General features: G+C 39.3%; 1 long non-coding RNA gene across 1 annotated transcript in view; it reads left to right on the top strand.

Annotated features, from left to right (window-relative positions):
* LOC145546144 (uncharacterized) overlaps positions 1-20,610 on the top strand; it is a 216,245-nt gene that overhangs the window by 8,325 nt on the left and 187,310 nt on the right. The window contains exons 2-3 of the long non-coding RNA XR_014082557.1: positions 4,632-4,817; positions 5,341-5,417. This is a non-coding gene — a long non-coding RNA (uncharacterized LOC145546144). The remainder of the gene's footprint in view (positions 1-4,631; positions 4,818-5,340; positions 5,418-20,610) is intronic.

Here is a 20,610-nt window from a genome sequence, read left to right as displayed (position 1 = left end):
ATATTGCTATTCCAGAATCTTTGAAAAACACAAATGTCTAGTAATGGAGAAATGGTTATATAAATTACAATATTCACTTCAAAATTTACTATGTAACTATTTTTAAAAAAATGAAGTTTCTAAAAACAAGGCAAGAGCTTGTAATAAAGTTAAAGTGTAAGAAGTACATACAATACAGTCATAATTATATATAGATACTTGAGTATAGGTGGGTTTTTTTCTGCATGCTTTTCTATATTTTACCAATTTTCTTTCATTAGCATGTTCATTTTATATTAGAATAGAATGCCTTTTGCCTTTGTATTTTTTTCCCAGCCAAATCTTAATCGCTTTCACATTGGTTAATAAGAATAAAAGCATGTATAATCTTAACAATAATTATTAAAAAAGAATTCTGGGAGGATTTGGTGAACAAGGAATGAATGAGTTCACTCCAGACCATTCACCTTTAAGTCAGTGTTAGAGCTCAATCTGTTATGTGCAAAGTAGGAAGTGGCGAGGTCACTGTAGCTTTGTGATAGACTTCATTTAACTTCAGCCACTGCAGGCATGGATACCTCGAAAGACCCCATTACTGCTCTTCCCTTCATCCTTCACTATCACTTTCCTTTCCAACTTCCCATTTTATTTCCATGTCTCTCCAATGACTTAAATCAATGGGCAGGAAGGGAGGGGGAAAAAATGAAGCAGGTCAAACTTAAAGGTACAGGAAAGATTCTTTTTTCCTTACTTCTATCTCTGCAGGCAGGAGAGGTCCCTTTGGACAAGTTCTGAGAAATAGAACTATTTCATGTGACTGAGCACTCAACTACTTCTGCCAATGGAGCTTGTGACCCAGTTGTGGGAGTGGAGTTGAGTTCCCTTTTATTTCTTCAAGTGACTTTTTAAAAGGCACTGGAACTTGTAACAGTTTCTTTCTTCTTCTCTTTCTTTTGAACACTAAAAATTCACAATAATAATTAATATTATCCTGTTAACATTTTGTGAAATGATCAAGGCCTAAAGCAGCTTTTCTGGCATAAGATTTTTGCAATATCTAATGTTATGTGGCAGCCCGGATGGGAGGGGAGTTTGGGAGAGAATGGATACATGTATATGGTATGACTGAGTCCCTTTGCTGTCCATCTGAAACAATCACAACATTGTTAATCGGTTATACCCCAGTACAAAATAGTAAGTTTAAGAAAGACATTGTTGTAATACCATATTCAATAAAGTTTTGTGGGCAGAGACTGTCTAAAGTCATAGAGTAGTGCATATTCAGAAGCCCCTTAAATTCTTCATTAGCTCTCTAAAGATACTCAAAATTAACACCAAATAAATAATAAAAGTGTTCTGTGATATTCAAACAATATTTTTTCAACCGTTGAAATTTTGTGGAGGAAAACTGTCTCCAGAAAATTTTGCCTTTGCTGTTTATTTTGTAGCATGTAATTTGTGCAATTTTAGACAAGTCCCCTAAGTACTGTCTAGTAGGGAAGAAAAATAAATATTTGTAAGTTGAGAAAGAAGAACAATAACAGATGTATGTCCAGAGTACTACTCTCCCTGGGAGTCCAGAAGGTCAGCAGCAGAGTCTTAAAATGAAAGTTTCCAGGCAAGATAGCGAAAGAAGAGGGGCCCAGGCTAAGGGAAGATCATGTTCAAAGGCACTGCTGTGTGAAAAAAAATCTTTATGAAAATGAAAGCTACTTGCTGAAAATAGCTGAAGACAAGGCCAAAGAAGCAGATACTAGCTACCTCACAGAGCTAAATGCAGGGAGTTTAAGGAGTTTGGACTCTGCTGTATAGACAGAAGTATCAAAATGACCTCAGGAAGAGTTTTACTGGCCAGCACAGCTGTTGTAAGATAGTTGTAGGCTTGAATGCCTCTAAGTGGGATAGGTCTTTTCCAGGTCCATACTGCCTCCTGCTTGGCTGTATCATATCATTGACTTTGCACATTTAAATACCTGGCAGTGAAGGCATTGTCTCAAGAAACCTCCAGGTAGATGATGGAGAGCCATGGAAAGAATGGACTAGGACAATGGCATGATCCAATTTGTAATTTAATAAGGTCAGGCATACAATGGAGAACAAGGTTTGTGACAGTTGGTGGCACAAACTGGAAGGAAAGGCTGGTCAGAAAGATTATTTAGAAGATAGAATCTATAGGACTTGGTAACTGATCAGGTGTGGAAGATGAGGGAGGAAGTCTAAAATGGCTTCTAGGTTCTTTCTCTGATAAACTGGTAGATTGGGATATCATTCACTGAGATGGCTTTGCAAAGGAAGTAGCAGGGTAGAGGCAATGCAGGGATGTTCAATTTGAGACCAGGTAAGTCTAAGGTCCTGTGGGCAAGATGTCTAGTGGGCTAGTGAGATAGATCCTGTGGACATCCTGATCCAGATCCAAGCCACACTGTTGAGCCCAAGCTTCTCTTAATTCTGTTTGTTCACCAGCTTCCTTGACTATATCCCAAGGAGACGCTAGACTTCCATTCTCACTTGTCCCTACCTACCTCAGTTCTCAATTTGTATCCATCCTGTAGAGATTTCAAGGAGGAGGAATGTAATTATGTTTCATCTTCTTGTGACTATTCCCTCCCTCTTCCACCTGTCAACTAACTGCCCCAAGGTTGTTTGTGCTATTATTGCTAGGAGGCAGTTGTGACTGCATGGTTAACCACCCAACAGCCCATGCTGAGAGCTGTGGGCTGCATGTGAACATGCCTGCCAGCAAGAAGTGGTAGACATCCAGCCTTGGCCTTGAACACATCTGGCACAGAAGGCTTCCCTGTCCAGTAAAGATGGGCTGATTTGTCTGTAATAGGCCCCTCTACTGGAGGGGGTGGAGCTCAGGCTGGGTTGTTCATGGTGCAGGAACTCACAGCAAAATCATTCTTAGAAGCTTGCAGGACACCTGCCAAAGAATTTCTCTGGGCCATAAAGCATTTGTATTGCCTTCAGCAATTTGAAGCTTTCTCCTCTGGACCTAAGAGGGATTTGGGTTCTATAAATAAGATCTACCTAAAGCATGCCTCAGAATGACCAAATTCTTATGAGATTTGGGCATGTGAAGCTATCTGGAAGATGAAACAAATGACTGGTGAGTGCAAACCAGGAAGGACCTCCACCCAGGAGATATACTCAGTGGTATCCCTCTACAGAAACGTAGGGCTCCGTGAACCTCAAGTAGCTCCTTGATGCTTTGGGTAATCTACATACTACCCGTTGAGATGGTGGGAAGGAATATCTGGATTAAGGGTAAGAGAAGATCCCCCAGAGAAGGGAATGACTCCCCACTCCAGTATTCTTGCCTGGAGAATTCCAGGAACAGAGGAGCCTGGCAGGCTAGAGTCTTTAAGGTCACAAAGAGTCAGACACGGCTCAGGGACTAACACTTTCTCTTCAGGGTCATTGATGCTTGTTTGAATACATTTGTTTATTTGTGTTTTTTTAACTATTAAAATGCTGGTTGACAAGCTTGAAAAAAAAAATTTATGGCTTTATTCTATAATGGTTGATATTGGCCTTATCCTGCAATTGATTTTGACTAATTTTTGCTTTTTCAATAATGCTTTTATTTTCAATTACTTTTAGAAAGGCTTTTCTCTGCTTGAGGAAAAAAAATTCAATTTTGGACAACCAGGTTTTTTAATAAAAATTAATCCACTAAGGATAATTAAACCAGGACATACCTTTGATAATTTCAGAATGATTAAGAGAGAGCCAAATAGCCTGTGTGCAGGAAGCCCCTTGATTTTTGTCATGTTGTTAAGCAACAAAGTTAGTTAATGAGGTTTGAAAACTTTCTAACCTTTTGTGTCAAATTCCAGAGTAAGCAGATACTATCCTGTTAGGGCCTTGTCATTTTATTTCAAACTGTAATTATCATCATTATCAACAAATATAAACAAAGAGTTTCACTTTGTCTAGCACTTTAATGAGAGCCATTTGTGTTTTTGTTATTGTTCAATGAAACTTGAGATAGCTCAGATCCTTGTTTGCGGAATTGAGGGTTGATTAAATTTACTTCAAAGTTCACTTTGAGACCTAAAACTCTTAATATATATAAATTTCTATATAGAAATTTATCACATTCATAGTAATGTTAGTAATATTTATGTGATAATAGAGATTAGTAAATAGCACTTTGTTAAATTCTTGTTTTTTGGAATGTCCACAGAGCCATTTAGAAATTCAGTTAGCATATAAGCAGGAGGAAAGAGTGAAGTTTCTGGAGTTGTAGGCAGTTCTGGGTCTGAAACCCAGCACCATCACTGACTATCTGTGTGACCTTCAGCTAGTTACCCTCTCAGTTTCTACATTTGCTCATTTTTAAAGTGGGGACGTAATACTGTCTATTTCATGGGTTGTTGTGAAAGGTAAATACTAAGCACTTAAATCATTTCCTGACACATAGGAAATGTACAGGATATGGTAACTGCTATTATTTTCTATCATCAACACAATCAGGAATGTGTAGAATCAAACAGAATAAACATCACTTTATCATTCATCATTCTATTCTAATTTATATTTGATACTTTTAGATTGGTTATTCGTATTATCAAATATAAAATAAGTCTGACTCCCTCACTCTATCTGAAAAGTTATATTAATAGAAATCTTTCTCTACTCCCTTGCAGGTTCTTCTTTCTAGCTAACCTGCCCTCTTGAATTGGTGGTATCTAAGGATATTCATATTGTGATGGTCCAGCTGGTCTGGAAAAGGCCTAGAACCCCTCGTGGCCTGAATGCACAACTTCCCAGACCAGTCCCCATCTGAGTCCCTGTCATGACAATGATGGAGAGACCGCCTCACTGATCTCCTGGTACAACTGCTCCCACCTTCATATTCCTAGAGAGATTGGTGTGAACCACCTGTATGTGGCCCTGAAACCCCCTGGCAGTGTCCCTCTACTAATCCCTGTTTGACTTTATGTGACTTGACCTGAAATGTTCCCTGTTGTTTTCAGGACCTCATTGACAGTCATCTCTAGCTCTCACTTCACCCTTTCACCAGTGATAGCATCTGTGTATTATAGTTATATATGGGTCTGTCTGCCTTGCTAGCATAGTTAAGAAGCTCAGTAATTGTGGACCTAACAGATGAGTGAATGCATGAAAGAAAATAATTTCCATCCTTAATAATGGTGCTCAGGATTAGCCCAAGACAAAGTTTTTAGAGATCTCACAATTACTTTTGTTTCTTCAGACTTTGGAAACTGTCTTACTTCTCCCATCAGGTGGATTCCCTCATGCCTACCTTTCTCTGTCCTGTACTCTGCCTGAAACTTTGTATGTGTTACCTTTACTACAACCTTGAAGGCTGGTTTTGTTTTCCTCATTTTACAGATGAGGACAGCTGAAGCTCACAGAGATAGAAGGCAACTAGCCCAAGACTCAACATTAGCAAAAGGATTGGATTCCAGGTTTGTGGCCTCCAGAGCCCATTGCTCTTTCCACCACACTGCATCATCGCCAGGAGGAGGACTGGCAGGTGGTGACATCTGTTATCTGACTGCCCCATAGTCTCAGGTGTATATGGGTGGAACTCCAAAACTTTCACAGATACGTAGTACTGTTTTGAGGTATGGGAGAAGGTGGGTGCTAGAGTCTGCTTTCCACGTGGTGGAAGAGTTTCAGATGTCACCACTGGCTTGTCATTGATATTTAAGTTCTTTTTGGCTCAAAGAAGGTTTCCTATTAAAATAATGAAATTTTCTTGGGGAGAGTGGGGCATCTATGATAAGTATTTTGTATACCTTACCAGTTCAAGCTTAAATGACGTAAGTTAGACAGTGAATATATATACATATATATATTCTTGAAAGTGAAAGTGAAAGTCGCTCAGTCATCTCTGACTCTTTAGGACCCCATGGATAGTCCATAGAATTCTCCAGGGCAGAATACTGGAGTGGGTATTCCTTTCTCCAGGAGATCTTCCCAACCCAGGGATCGAACCCTTATATATATTTAATTTATATGTATAATATAAATATATATAAATACTTTTATGAATATATACTTATATATTATCTATACTTATATAAATGTATAGTTACTTATACAATGTATAGTTACGTATATAAATATATCATTACAGTTGCATGTATTCTATTCACATAGAATATATAGTTATATGTATTTATATGGAGAGAGTTATATATAGTTTCTATCTAAATATGTTAAATTATTTTTTTAAATCTTCTGGAGGAAAATTTCAATTGTTCTTGAGTCATCTCTTAAATATTGCCGTTTAAGTGAATCCAAAGAAGAATTTTAGTATTTTAATTTTCTAGAAGATTAATCTTATAGATGTATGCTTTGATATTTTTATCAGTGTTGCATTTGTACATAAGAGTAGCTTCTTTTTTCTTATTCTAAAGCAATACATTAAGTTAAAACAATGAGATTCATATCTTTCCTTTTTGCTGTTTTAGAATGGTCACAGTGGGCTCAATGAAATATTTCTAGAAAGATGTAAATACCTCACTGAGTCTTTCTTAGTAAAATGTCAAAGTTTTAAAAAGTTTTTTTTTGACAGAAATGTCAAGATTGGAGCAAGATTATTATTGTTTGCATTTATGGGGAGAAATAATTTGTTGTTATAAAGGAGTTAATGACTGGATTTAGTGCAATGAGGCTCCAAAGAAGGTATTTTTAAAATCAAGGGTAGCCTGACAGGAGAAAAATGCACATCATTAGATGCAATTGCTACATAAATGGTCTTTTTGTTTTAGAGTGCAGTTTATAGTAATTGAAAAAAAAATCCCATATGCCATTTTCATTGTTTACTCCATTTGTTTTCTTTCTGTGTAATTGAATTTCACACAAAAGAGAGAATGAAAACTTTTGAATACTGAAATACTGAAGCAATATTTTCAGGTGCATCATTGTATTTTCTACAGATTCTTTAATTTTAGAGCTTAGCTCTTGGTAAGTATTCTCCAGGGTGTATGTTTGTGTGTGTTTGTGTTTTATGAGACTTGAAGAAGGAGAATGACATCTCTTTTGAGACCAACCTCTGATTCCATTGAATGTTGCATTTCTTAAAACATCAAAAAATTGTCTTTCAGTCACGTTTTGGGTTTATTTCTGACTACTTGCCAAAGCAGGCCTTATTAAAATTAGGAGACAATTCTATTTCACATTTTGTAGGGCTGTGTATCCAAAACTACAGAAACACAGATATATAGGACTCTGCCAGACAAACATCATCAAAAAACATTTGAGATGCAATTCTATACCACGGCACATTTTCCCATATTTTTTTGTCAGTATTTGGGTGTTTATACTTGGGTAAATGAATTTGTGGAAAAGTCAGTATGTCCTCATTTTGAAGCAGCAAATCTTTGCTACTGTTTCATTTTATGAATGATGTGGAGCATTGGCATGTGGGAATAAATGGGAAAGTATAAGACTTAGAGCAACATTCAAAAGATTTAGAGAAATGACAATGAAAATGCCTTGCATGGAGTTCAGCTATAAACCTATGGATATGAGGAACAGAATGGTTCGCCTTCAAGCTTCACTGGTTGTTTTAATTTTTGTGAGTCAGGCCTGCTATCTAGAGTTATGGCAGGCAAAAGAAATACTTACAAGGAATGTTCTGAATACAGATCTCTGAACCTCATTATATTAAGCTTTTCATTATTGGAAGGTGGTTCTATGAGACTCAGAATCATGTGAGCCATTGGGAAGAAGGAACTAGTGCAGTTTTATGGGTGAGGATAGTACTGATGGGTGAGAGGAAAAGAAACCAATATTCCTCAGGAAGAAATGGAGTAAGCAAGGTATAAATGACAGAGAAGAGTGCTTATTAATTTATATCAATATTTTCCCTCATTTGACAACTATCTACATCAACTATGTGTGAGGCCCTTTACTGGATTGTGGTAAATCTGAAAAAATGCCAGTGGGATTGATAGGCTTTGGTATATTATTACCATTTTACATTCTATTTCTTTCTTTTTTAAAAACTGAGAAATAATTGACATATAACACTGTGTTAGTTTTAGGTGTACAACATAATGATTTGATATATGTGTATAGCAAAATGATTACCACAATAACAGTTATAATTTTTATCTTGTAAGGAGAACTTTTAAGATCCACTCTCTTAGCAACGTTCAAATGTGCAAAACAGTGTTGTTAACTATAGTCACCATGCTGTACATTATATCCCAATGTAATGTATATATTTATCTCATGACTGAAATTTTGCACTCTTTGACTACCTTCACCTCTCCCACCCCATGGCCCGACACTGACAACCACCATCTACCCTTCCATGTCATTTTAACATGAATGTATTTTGCCCAAAATTTAGTTTGACTTGAGTGCAATTAAGAATCATCATTATTGGGGTTTCCCTGGCAGTTGAGTGGTTAAGACTCTGTATTGCCAGTGCAGGGGATGTGAGTTTGATCCCTGGTTGGTGAATAAGATCCTGCATGCTGTGTGGTATGACTTGAATAAAGAAATGAGACTGTCGATACAATAAAAGAAAAGAATATTTATTTTATTCACTTGGACAAATATGTGCAATCTCATCTAAGAGATTGGTCTGTGGTACTTTGGTCTATGATAAAGTAACAGTATGTTTATAGTGTTCTTATTCAGAATTATGCGTAATGATTGTAAAATGCAGATCTAATTTCTGGTTCATATAAAGGGTAGACTAGGCAATATATATCATAGCTCAAAATTTTGGATTCTTATGAGAAAACTGGTCTTAAGAGAGGATACTCCTTTTCTTTTTAGTTGATCTTTCACAAGAGATAATGAATAGATGGGGATTCAGTATGACCCAATCTGGACTTTAAGAATCATGCTTTTAAAAAAGCCTCATGGGGACTTTCCTGGCAGTCCAGTAGTTAAGATTCCACGCTTCCTGTGCAAGGCACACAGGTTCAGTCTTTGTTCAGGGAACTAAGATCCCACAAGCCACACTGTAGGGCCAAAAAAGAGCCTCATAACTGTTTATTGCGGAGAAAGCAATGGCACCCCACTCCAGTACTCTTGCCTGGAAAATACCATGGACGGAGGAGCCTGGTAGGCTGCAGTCCATGGGGTCGCCAAGAGTCGGACATGACTGAGCGACTTCACTTTCACTTTTCACTTTCATACATTGGAGAAGGAAATGGCAACCCCTTCCAGTGTTCTTGCCTGGAGAATCCCAGGGACGGCGGAGCCTGGGAGACTGCCGTCTGTGGGGTCGCACAGAGTCAGACGCGATTGAAGCGACTTAGCAGCAGCAGCAGCAGCAACTGTTTATTGATATCATTTTGCTATTGAAAATTGTATACAACCGTCTTCTTGGTATAACCACCGACACTGTACATTTACAGCATGTTAACTTGGAATTCTCTGGGTCAGTTTCCACACTGCATTTGTGTGAACATTTTATTTCTAGAATCCATCAACTCATTAGGATCTGCAGAAAATACAAGTGTAGTGGCAAAACAAACTTTTTCGAAAAGGAATAGTCCAAGAGCCTGGCAAATAATTTCTGGGTGATGCAGCATTTAGAAAAGTCCATGAGTCTAAACAAGATACAGCCTTCAAACATGTATTTTTCTAACAAGCAGAATGGTTGTTGTTGGGTGATAGTTTACCATGGGTCGCTCACATTTCTGCATGTCTTGTGAGCAGAGGCATTGATTGTACTGGTTCCAGCCCCTCTTTTCAAAGATATTTGTATAGTAAATGGCCTTGGAAAATAGAAGTACTACTTCCTGCAGCAAAGGAACAGGTTTATTTGCTGCCAATTATGAAAGATTCTGGAAGCCCCAATGGCTCAAGAGGTAAAGAATCTGCCTGCAATGCAGGAGATGCAGGAGACAGGTGTTCAATCCCTGTGTCGGAAAGATCCCCTGGAGAAGGAAATGGCAACCCACTCCAGTATTCTTGCCTGGGAAATCTCATAGACAGAGGAGCCTGGCAGGCTACAGTCCATGGGGTCACAAAAGAGTCTGACACGACTGAGCACACACATGTAATGAAAGGTATGAAAGATTCAGGGTTCCTCTGCCGTCATGCAAACCAGTGCTTGGATACATGTTATCTGGCCCCTTTCCTGTCATCCTGTGGGAACTCTGGGACTCTGGGAATCAGTGCAAGAATGTGCTGATGCTTTGGTTAGTGGTATTGGTCTGAGTAGTAAATTCTTTTGTGTCTTACTCAAGAGTATCATGGTTTGTACCATCATTCATGAATCCATGGCAGGCTTACAGGTTAATTTGCAGGGCATAATCTCAGAGTCTTCACAGTCCTTGGCTGTCAGTACTATAATTCATAAATAAATTTCTTCTTCATGTGTGCCTGTCATTCTGATGACCTTACTATTTTTTTAATTAAAATTAAAAATTTCTTTTCCATAATGGTTTATTATAGCATATTGAATATATCCTGTGCTATACAGTAGGACCTTGTTGTTTATCCATTCTGTATATAATAGTTTGCATCTGCTAGTCCCAAACTACCAATCCACCCTTCTCTCACTCTCCCTCCCCCTTGGAAATTACAGGTCTCTATGTCTATGAGTCTGTTTCTGTTTCATAGATATGTTCATTTGTGTCATATTTTAGATTCCACATGTAAGTGATACATGGTATTTGTCTTTCTCTTTCTAACTTATGTCACTTAGTATGGTAATCTCTATGTCCATCCATGTTGCTGTAAATGGCATTATTTCATTCTTTTTTATGGCTGAGTAATATTCCATTATATATTACATATATATATATCACATCTTATTTATCCACTCATCTTCCAATAAACATGTAGGTTGCTTCCATGTCTTGGTTATTGTAAATAGTGCTGCTGTGAACACTGAAGTGCATGTATCTTTTTGAATTATAGTTTTGTCTGGATATATGCCCAGGAGTAGAATTGTTGGAGCATATGGCAACTCTGTTTTTAGATTTTTGAGGAATCTTCATGCTGTTTTTTATAGTGCCTACATTTTGATAGTGCCTACATTCCCAACAATGTAGGACAGTTCCCTTTTCTCCACACCCTCTCCAGGATTTGTTATTTGTAGATTTTTTAATGATGGCCATTCTGACTGGTGTGAGGTGGTTCCTCATTGTAGTTTTGATTTGCATTTCTCTAATAATTAGCGATGTTGAGCATCTTTTCATGTGCCTATTGGCCATCTATGTCTTCTTTGGAGAAATGACTTTCTAGGTCTTCTGTCCATTTTTTGATTGGGTCTAATGGCCTTACTAGCTGTATAATTAATAAAAGAAATGAAGTGATTGCCAATCTCCTAAAATAATGCTTAAGAATCTTAGCATCTTCTTCCTTTCCTACACTATCCCCCATCTAAATTGTTAGCTAGGAGCCAACTTTGAATTTAAGGAAAGAAAAAGTTGATTGAATCGTTTGCCCCTATGAATTCCTTGTTTGTTCAGACATCACTCATTTCAAAAAGAGAGAACTGAGAACGCCAAGGCTGGGATCTGCCAAAGGTAACAAAGTAGGGAGCCTGGCCTGTGATGGAAGATTTCCTGTAGTTCAGGTCATTTCCAGGATATTCACGTATGACTGGTGCATGTTTTCTCTTCTTGTGAGATGAGGAAGTATTATTGTATTTCCCCTTAAGATTTAAAAACAATAAAATAGGATCTAGAATGGTAGTGTGGCACAATGCTTAAAAGTAAGACCATGGAATCTGCTGTATCAGTTTGTGATCTGGTTCCACCTGTGTAAACTTTGAGCCAAGTTTCTAACGTTTTCCGGGTTTCAGTTCCGCTACCTTTAAAATAGAAATGAGAACAATATTGTCATGTCATAGAGAACAGCCGTGATGATAAAAGGAGAGGAGGCCAGGAACACTGCAGGACACCTAGTGTGTGCTCATCAAATGCTAGTTGTTACTATTAACTCTTTGTTAAATATGTACCTGACAGTTAGCAAATGACTTGCAAAGCTGGTTGACAAATCATGCAATAGCATCCTTCATCCCAAACAAATTGTTTTCAAGATGGAGACAATTATGGATGGAGAGATCAGTGGTTAATGTCTTTGCTGCTATTAGTTCATGTGGTTTCCCTAAGAGTTTCTGTGTTCCTTTCTAGGTCTTGCTTGGAGTTAGGCTCTTTCACAAATGATTTGGCTCTTAGGTGCTCAGAAATTTCATTTCTACTTCAAGAACTTTATAGGGATTCCTCTCAGAATAGAAGTAGCGGTGTCAAGCTTCATGGCCAAAGAATGGGTTTTAGCTTCATTTTTATTTTCTCTTAGAACCATATAAAAAGAATGGTTTTTTTCCCTCTATTATTTGCATCTTGCAAAGTAAGAAATCTGACCTTATGGTTCTATTATCTTTTATTTGCATAGTTTACAAAAGCTACTGTTTAAATCCTATGATTCATTTTTTTTTAAAAAAAGTTTAAAACCTTTAACTATGAATTAGTAAAAAAATAGAAATGTAGGGGTTTTGGAAAATATGGCTGTCCAGTGGTTCTCAAACACAGTGAACAAATAACGTATTCACTGCTCCATGGAGAAATGAGAAAAACAAGTATAATATAAAAAATTTAAAGTTAAATATAAGAATAAAAGTCATTTATTCTTTCTAAATTTTAGTGTTATTAAAATATAATCTTTTCTATGAAGTGCTGCTTATGTACTGGGTTTTAAAAAAAATATTTTAATTTGGAAAAAGTGAAAAAAAGGCAAACTCATATTCCCTTAATTCTTTTTTAAAAATTGGTTTTGAAGTCAAAAAATAAAAGAACCAAGGGTAATTATAATAGTGATCACTTATGCAAGGCTTCTTACTAGGCCTGGTTATAAGAGCTTTGCAGACATTGATTTATTTAATTCTTGAAATTAAAAGATGCTTGCTACTTGGAAGGAAATCTATGACAAACCTAGATAGTAAATTAAAAAGCAGAGACATCACTTTGCTGTCAAAGGGGTCCATGTCATCTAAGCTATGGTTTTTCTAGTAGTCATGTTTGGCTGTGAGAGTTGGACCATAAAGACGGCTGAGTGCCAAAGAATTGATGCTTTTGAACTATGGTGCTGGAGAAGACTCTTGAGAGTCCCTTGGACTGCAAGGAGATCAAACCAGACATTCCTAAAGGAAATCAACCCTGACTACTCATTGGAAGGACTGACGCTGAAGCTGAAGCTTCAGTACTTTTGCCACCTGATTCAAAGAGCTTACTCTTTGGAAAAGATCCTGATTCTGGGAAAGAGTGAAGCAAAAGGAGAATGGGGCAGCAGAGGATGAGGTGGTTAGATAGTGTGGTTGACTCAATGGATATGAATTTGAGCAAACTCCAGGAGATAGTGGAGGACAGAGGAGCCTGGCGTGCTGCAGTCCACGGGGCTGCAAAGAGTCGAACATGATTCAGCGACTGAACAACAATAATAAGGAACTCTATGAGTTGAATACTGATATTATAACCAAGTTTCTCAGATGGACTTCCTAGGTGGGGCAGTGATAACGAATCTGCGTGCCAGTGCAGGAGACTCAAAAGATTCAGATTCAATCCTTGGGTGGGGGAGATCCCCTGGAAGAGGAAATGGCAACCTGCTCCAGTATTCTTGCCTGGAAAATTCCATGGATAGAGAAGTCTGGCAGGCTATAGTCCATGGGATCGCAAAGAGTTGGACACAACTGAGCATGTATGCACGCCCACGCGTGTGCACACACACACACACAACCAATTTATAGATCAAGAAATAGAAACGGTAGAGTTGAGTAATTTGACTCAGGTGACACAGCTAACAAACAGTAAAGATAGGGCTCAAACCTGTGATTCTGGATCTAATATCTTCCTTTTGCTCTTAGTTACTCTGAGAAGAATCCTAGAAACTTTCATTGAGCTAGAAATCTGAACATAGTATATTTGAATATTTAGAGGACATTTTGGCAATGTCTATCAAAAGCTTCAAAACTGTGTCTGTGCTTTGACCCAGATTTCTAGGAATTTATTCTAAAGAAAGAATTACGGCAAAACATATGTAAAAGGGCATTGATTATAACACTGTATACATTGGAGAAAAATAGAAACTAATTAAATGCCCCCATAGAGGGAATTGTTTAAATAACAGAACAGCCATGCAAAGGATAGTAATACATAATTTTAATTGTTTAAACTGTGTTGCACAAAACCCTGGGGTTTACCATCTGACATGAATTAGGGCTTTCCAAATATTTTGTCTGAACTTTATAGATGCTGATGAAGACTGATACATCATTGTATCCAGTCACTGCTGATAGAAACTTTTTGTCTTTATAAAACATAATCTCATAGGTTTATTTTAGGATGAGTAAATGTTCTACATTGGACTAGCAATCTATCTTTATGGGCCGACAGATACCTTTTTTATTTGTTTGTTTTTTTTTTATGAGGATGCTTTGTAGACTAAGTCTATTTTCAACACCAGCTCTCTAGATATGGTGTTATGAGTGTTCCCATTAGGGTTTTCTTGCTGGCTAGCCTTGTCAGCCTATCTCCAATGTGTTCCTTCTACTGAACACAACCAGATTCGCTTCACTAAATTAGCCTGTGATCTGCAGAGTTCTTGAGAGGGAGATTCTTGCCATTATATTTTATTCTACTTTATGCATTAACAGTCATATAAAAAGCTTCTTGGATCTAATCAATAGTATTTTTCCTTGAGACTTCTGAAAGTGGTTAGTGGATCACTGACTAGTGTGGACAACATGAATAGCTTTTTGCAATTAATAAATCTTGAAAATGTTACTGCATCACAGTGTAAGGGAAGAGGCAGTGGTTTTAACAGACAGTTGTGAATTTGCTTTAGTTGTTCACTAGCTGTGGAACACGGCAGGTTATTTTATCCTTCTAAGCATCACACTTCTTGTAATAAAAATGGAATTATTATCTTTCAGGTTGTTATGAGGATTACATAAGGTACATTTAAGCTCTCAACAAATGTTGACATAGAAAGAAGACAGCTAATTTAGATAGGGGAGTTGAGGAAGTTTCCATCAATTTGATTCTCTATAACTATCACCCTAAATACTAGAGATAATTTTAGACATTTCAAGTAATAGAGAGGGATGTATTAAGCCCTTAGCTTTTAAGATGTTTTCTATTTTTTTACACTTAGAAAATCTCTAATTTACATCTATTTAGAATTTTACAACTTATATTAAAGATAATATTATACTCACCCTTTGCTGTGTAAATCTTGAAAAGTTCTCTAGCCAAAGGCAATAAATTTCACTCTGGCAACATCAAAGGCTATTCAAATAATGTAAATAGAAAGTATTGCACAACTTTTTTAGTTTATGGTTCATTTGTACAAAGACTCACTTCATATCAACTTGGCCTTTTGGCTAAGATCATGTGTAGTACAAAGATTCACTGCTGTAGGAGAAGCATCTCAATTATTTTCTGGTAGTGTCAGTAATTTTATGGTGTTCTATTTCTATTCTCTCTCTCTTTCCCTCCCTACCCCCCCCTCAGTTTTCCTTGGCTCTCCTTATTTGAGTTGGGTGACCTTCCTATAGGCTTCCATAGTTTTTGAATCCCAAAGGTAATCTGGGGTGCACTGTTCTGTCACTTTATATGGGTTTCCTCCAACAGATTATAAATTTGCAACGGGCAAGAACTCTGAGTGCTCCAGGCCAACCCTCACCCACTGGCTCCCACCACCCACAGCTGTGCCACTACCATCAGGCTTGGGGTTCTGCACTAATCCACCTTGCCTTCCTCTCCATTTATGTCAGCCCTGATCTCCCAAGTCATCTCTCATCCTTCGAACTCTGATCTCCACATGGCCTCATTATCCCTTTTCTGACTCTATATCTCACTCCTCCTCAACTTTTGAAACCCTTCCACGGTGGCCTCACAACATCCCCTGTACACCTCACTTCTCTGAATATTCTCTTCACCTTCTTGCTACACTGGAGAGCTGGTTCTCCCCAGGACACTGGTTCTTTTGCAGGTGTTGGGCGTTGTCTCTCCTACACTCCTTGTGTAACTAAAAGTGGGGTCTGGCTACTCACCACTCAAAAACTAATAAAGAGGCAAGGTTGGTGGAAAGGAAAGCTTGCTTCACTGTGGATGCTGGCAACTGGATAGAGGAGGGCAGGCCCTGTCCAAAGGTTGACTCTCCCCACTGACAATCAGTGAATCAGTGGGCAAGAGGGAAGGGGCTACATGCAGAAACAGCACAGTCAGCTCTGACAGTCATCTTGAAATTGGTCATTGGTGGTCTGACCAGTGGCACCTTGATTGTTCCACTTGCAGTTAATCTTCAGTTCCAAGGTCAATTTGTTTCCATTTCTTTGAGGCCAGTTCTCGGAATTGTGGCAGTTTATGACATGGCTACAGTCTGATCTTCTTCTCTGGTGGCTCAGCTGGTAAAGAATCCACCTGTAATGCAGAAGACCCTGGTTTAATTCCCGGACCAGGAAGATGCCCTGGAGAAGGGGTAGGTTACCCACTCCAGTATTCTTGGGCTTCCCTTGGTAACTTAGTCAGTAAAGAATCTGCCTGCAGTGCAAGAGACCTGGGTTCGATCCATGAGTTGGGAAGATTCCCTGGAGGAGGCAAGGCAACCCACTCCAGTTTTCTTGCCTGGAGAATCTCCACTGACAGAGGAGCCTGGCTGGCTGTAGTCCATGGGGCCTCAAAGAGCCAGATAGTTTGAACGACTAAGTACAACACAATCTGGTCATTGTGTAGTTAACTTCTTCCGCCTGGTTGGAGTTTCAGTATCTATATGACAGCTCACAGAATATGGCTCAGAATATTATCTATAGCCCTTGAGAAGGAACTAAAGGTCTTTGACTTTGCTTACTGACTAAACTATTATTATTTAGTCTTGTTGGACTATTTTTCTTTACTTCTGCATTTTCTCATTTCTCTGATTAAACTTATTCTCTGACTGAAGTTTTTCCACAGACAAAAGGCAGGTGGAAGATCTTGACAGGGGAGGACCACAGGGTCCTGCTCCTTTTCACTTGGGCCTACAAGCAGGGTATATACTGTGGACTGAATGTGACCCCACAAATTAACATTAAAACCTAATCCCCTGTGTGATGGTATTAGGGGTTTGGAAGGTGATTAGGTCATGAGGGTGGAGCCCTTATGGATGAGATTAGTGCCCTTATAAAAGAGACCCCAGAGAGCTCCCTTTGTCCCTTCCACCTTAAGAGGACATAGGAAAAGATAGCCATCCATGAACCAGGAAGCTAGTTCTCACCTGACACCAAATCTACTGACTCCTGGATCTTGGACTTTCAGACTCTAGAACCGTGAGAAATAGATTTTGTTATAAGCCACCCAAGCTCTGGCAGTTTTGTGGTAGTAGCCTAAACAGATTAAGACCAGAGGTATTCTCATGACTACTTCCAGACCATTTTCCAATCCCATCCTCAGTTCTCCTCACTAGCTCTCACTCTCATCAGTCTGTTTCCCACTTTATTGTCTTTTGCCGTGTCCTTCTTCACACATACACCTTCATTCCTTAAGCGTATAGCTCCAGATCCCGCTTTTCCACATTACTCCTGTCAAACTTCCTGATGGTTGTTTTAACCTCATGGGTTATTTTTTCAAATCTTTTCTTGTTTTTTTTGGGGGGTGGGAATTCTCTCCTCCCATGACCTTACCCCAACCCCACCTCATAGCACTCACTCCCATGGTCAATCCTTAGACTTGTCCTCTATCAATAACTGTGACCTATCCCTCATCTCAGTTTCAAGTGAGTATTATAACGGTATTATCATTACTGTTACTATTTGTACACAATTTGTTGAATTGGACTACTCATGAATTGGGTAACCACAGCAAATGAATTACGTTCTTTCAACCTCCTTTCTCCTCTCCAGAGGCTGTTGTGTGGGGAGTTGAGATCAGATATTAGTGACAGAATATGGGAAATGGGGGAAAGGAAGCAAGAGGAACTGAGCCCTGAAAGGATGAAGGGCTTCGAATTAAGCCCTGAAGAAAGAAGTAAAGCCTGGGGGACAGGGAAGTATAGAAGAGTGTTCTATTCTGGAGGAAAAGGCTGGCAGACCTGCTTGTCAGGAGGTGGATGCTGGCTAGTTAGTTAGTTAGTTCAGTTGCTCAGTCGTGTCCGACTCTCTGCGACCCCATGAATCACAGCACGCCAGGCCTCCCCGTCCATCACCAAAGCCATATCCATCGAGTCTACCCAAAGCCATGTCCATCGAGTCGGTGATGCCATCCAGCCATCTCATCCTCTGTCGTCCCCTTCTCCTCCTGCCCCCAATCCTTCCCAGCATCAGGGTCTTTTCCGTTGAGTCAGCTCTTCGCATGAGGTGGCCAAAGTATTGGAGTTTCAGCTCCAACATCAGTCCTTCCAATGAACACCCAGGACTGATCTCCTTTAGGATGGACTGATTGGATCTCCTTGCAGTCCAAGGGACTCTCAAGAGTCTTCTCCAACACCACAGTTCAAAAGCATCAATTCTTCAGCGCTCAGCTTTCTTCACCGTCCAACTCTCACATCCATACATGACTACTGGAAAAACCATAGCCTTGACTAGACAGACCTTTGTTGGCAAAGTAATGTCTCTGCTTTTAAATATGCTATCTAGATTGGTCATAACCTTCCTTCCAAGGAGTAAGCGTCTTTTAATTTCACGGCTGCAATCACCATCAGCAGTGATTTTGGAGCCCAAAAATATAAAGTCAGCCACTGTTTCCACTGTTTTCCCATCTATTTGCCATGAAGTGATGGGACTGGATGCCATGATCTTAGTTTTCTGAATGTTGAGCTTTAAGCCAACTTTTTCACTGTCCTCTTTGACTTTCATCAAGAGGCTGTTTAGTTCTCCTTCGCTTTCTGCCATAAAGATGGTGTCATCTGCATATCTGGAGTTATTGATGTTTCTCCCGGAAATCTTGATTCCAGCTTGTGTTTCTTCCAGCCCTGCGTTTCTCATGATGTACTCTGCATATAAGTTAAATAAGCAGGGTGACAATATACAGCCTTGACGGACTCCTTTTCCTATTTGGAACCAGTCTGTTGTTCCATGTCCAGTTCTAACTGTTGCTTCCTGACCTGCATACAGGTTTCTCAAGAGACAGGTCAGATGGTCTGGTATTCCCATCTCTTTAAGATTTTTCACAGTTTATTGTGATCCACACAGTCAGTCAAAGACTGGCTAAGAAACAGTAAATAGGTTGTAGACTAGAGGCTTACAGGGCACATGGGGTGGAACAGAGAGATTAAAGGCAGCCGAGGGGATGCAAGGCATAGAAAATATTCCAGAGCACACAGTAGGGGCTGAGTAAATACTTGTTGAATAAATGAATAAGTTATATGACTACAGGCTTAGGATTTTGTTGTTTTCTCAAACTGTTTGGGGCTAGAAGTGCAACAGTGTCACATTTTAAGCACAGGGGTGGGGAAGGGCAAAGCTGCTGCTGGCCTAATTTCTTGTGCAAATTAGAAGTGGCTCCAGATCTGGGCTGATGGATTAGAAAAGGGCATCTCCTTTTTCAGGTTCTAAGCAGCTTTCTGTCAACAAGTGTGCTCTGTTTTTCAGCACTGCCATCTTTATCCCTAGGTTGGGGGCAGGTAGATAACAATAATGTGGTCAGGTTCTAAAGTCCCTTCTTCTTCTTTTTAAAAAACGTATTTATTTATTTGGCTGCACTTGGTCTTAGTTGCGGCGCTTGGGATCTTTAGTTGAGGCACATGAAACTCTTCTTTGCAGCTTGTGAGATCTAGTTCCTGACCAGGGATTGAACTTGGGCTCCCTGCATTGGGAGCACCGAAACTTAGCCACTGGGCCACAAAGGAAGTCCCTCTAATGTCCATCCTGAAAGATGTCTTTATACTTAATACATCCCAAGTTGTCTTTATACTCTTTGGACTTGGGCTCCTGTAGTTTCTGAAGGCAAAAATTTGCTTCTTAACTTTTCTGCTGTGACCTCCCTTTTGCTGTAATAGTTGAGGTCAAGGTCTAGTTTGAAATGAAGGTGTGGGAGACTGAGGGTGTAAGTAAGAGATTTCTATTTCTTGCTGGGGGTAAGTAAAGGAAAGCAACATGGATTTATCACTGACCCTTCTTCACTTTCTGTGTCAGACATTTGTTATAGACACTTACCTCCTTTTCCATCCTTACAACAATCTTCCCAGGCAAATATTAGTCGCCGTTATTCTTATGAAGGTCCAAAGAGAGCCTACAACTCGGGCCAGGCACTGGGTGAGGAGTGGAGTGAAGTTTCAAACTCAGGGTATTCCCTGTGCCACATGGTTGCTGTGCAAATTAGAAGTGAAACGCACTGCTAGATGTAAACTCAGGAGGATAGGCACTGTTTTATTTTTTTCACCTTTGCATGCTTCCCAGAGCTTAGCATCATCCCCACCATTAAGCAAATGCTAAATGAAGGTGTGTGGGGTTGAACTGAATGTGGATGAGCAAAGGCTGCTGACCAGCGTTCCACCTTCTCCTCCCCCAGTCATTTTCACGTCAGTCATCGGGATGCTGTCTTCCTAATTTGCTCTTCCAGCTTCCCCTCACAAGGAATGCTTCTCACTAGGGGAATCTGCCTGGTCCAGTGAGCTGTGGTCATTTGACCCTCCAAGGGAGATCTGGAAACTGTTTTCCTAGTGGCTCCCATTGATCCTAGGGGCTGACCATCTCCTTAT

This window comes from Giraffa tippelskirchi, chromosome 4, assembly GCF_054371585.1.
Source record: "Giraffa tippelskirchi isolate mGirTip1 chromosome 4, T2T-mGirTip1v1.2.pri, whole genome shotgun sequence".
Taxonomy (NCBI): Eukaryota; Metazoa; Chordata; class Mammalia; order Artiodactyla; family Giraffidae; genus Giraffa; species Giraffa tippelskirchi.
The sequence above is the reverse complement of the archived record's forward strand: the minus strand, read 5'-3'. Positions and strand labels throughout refer to the sequence as shown.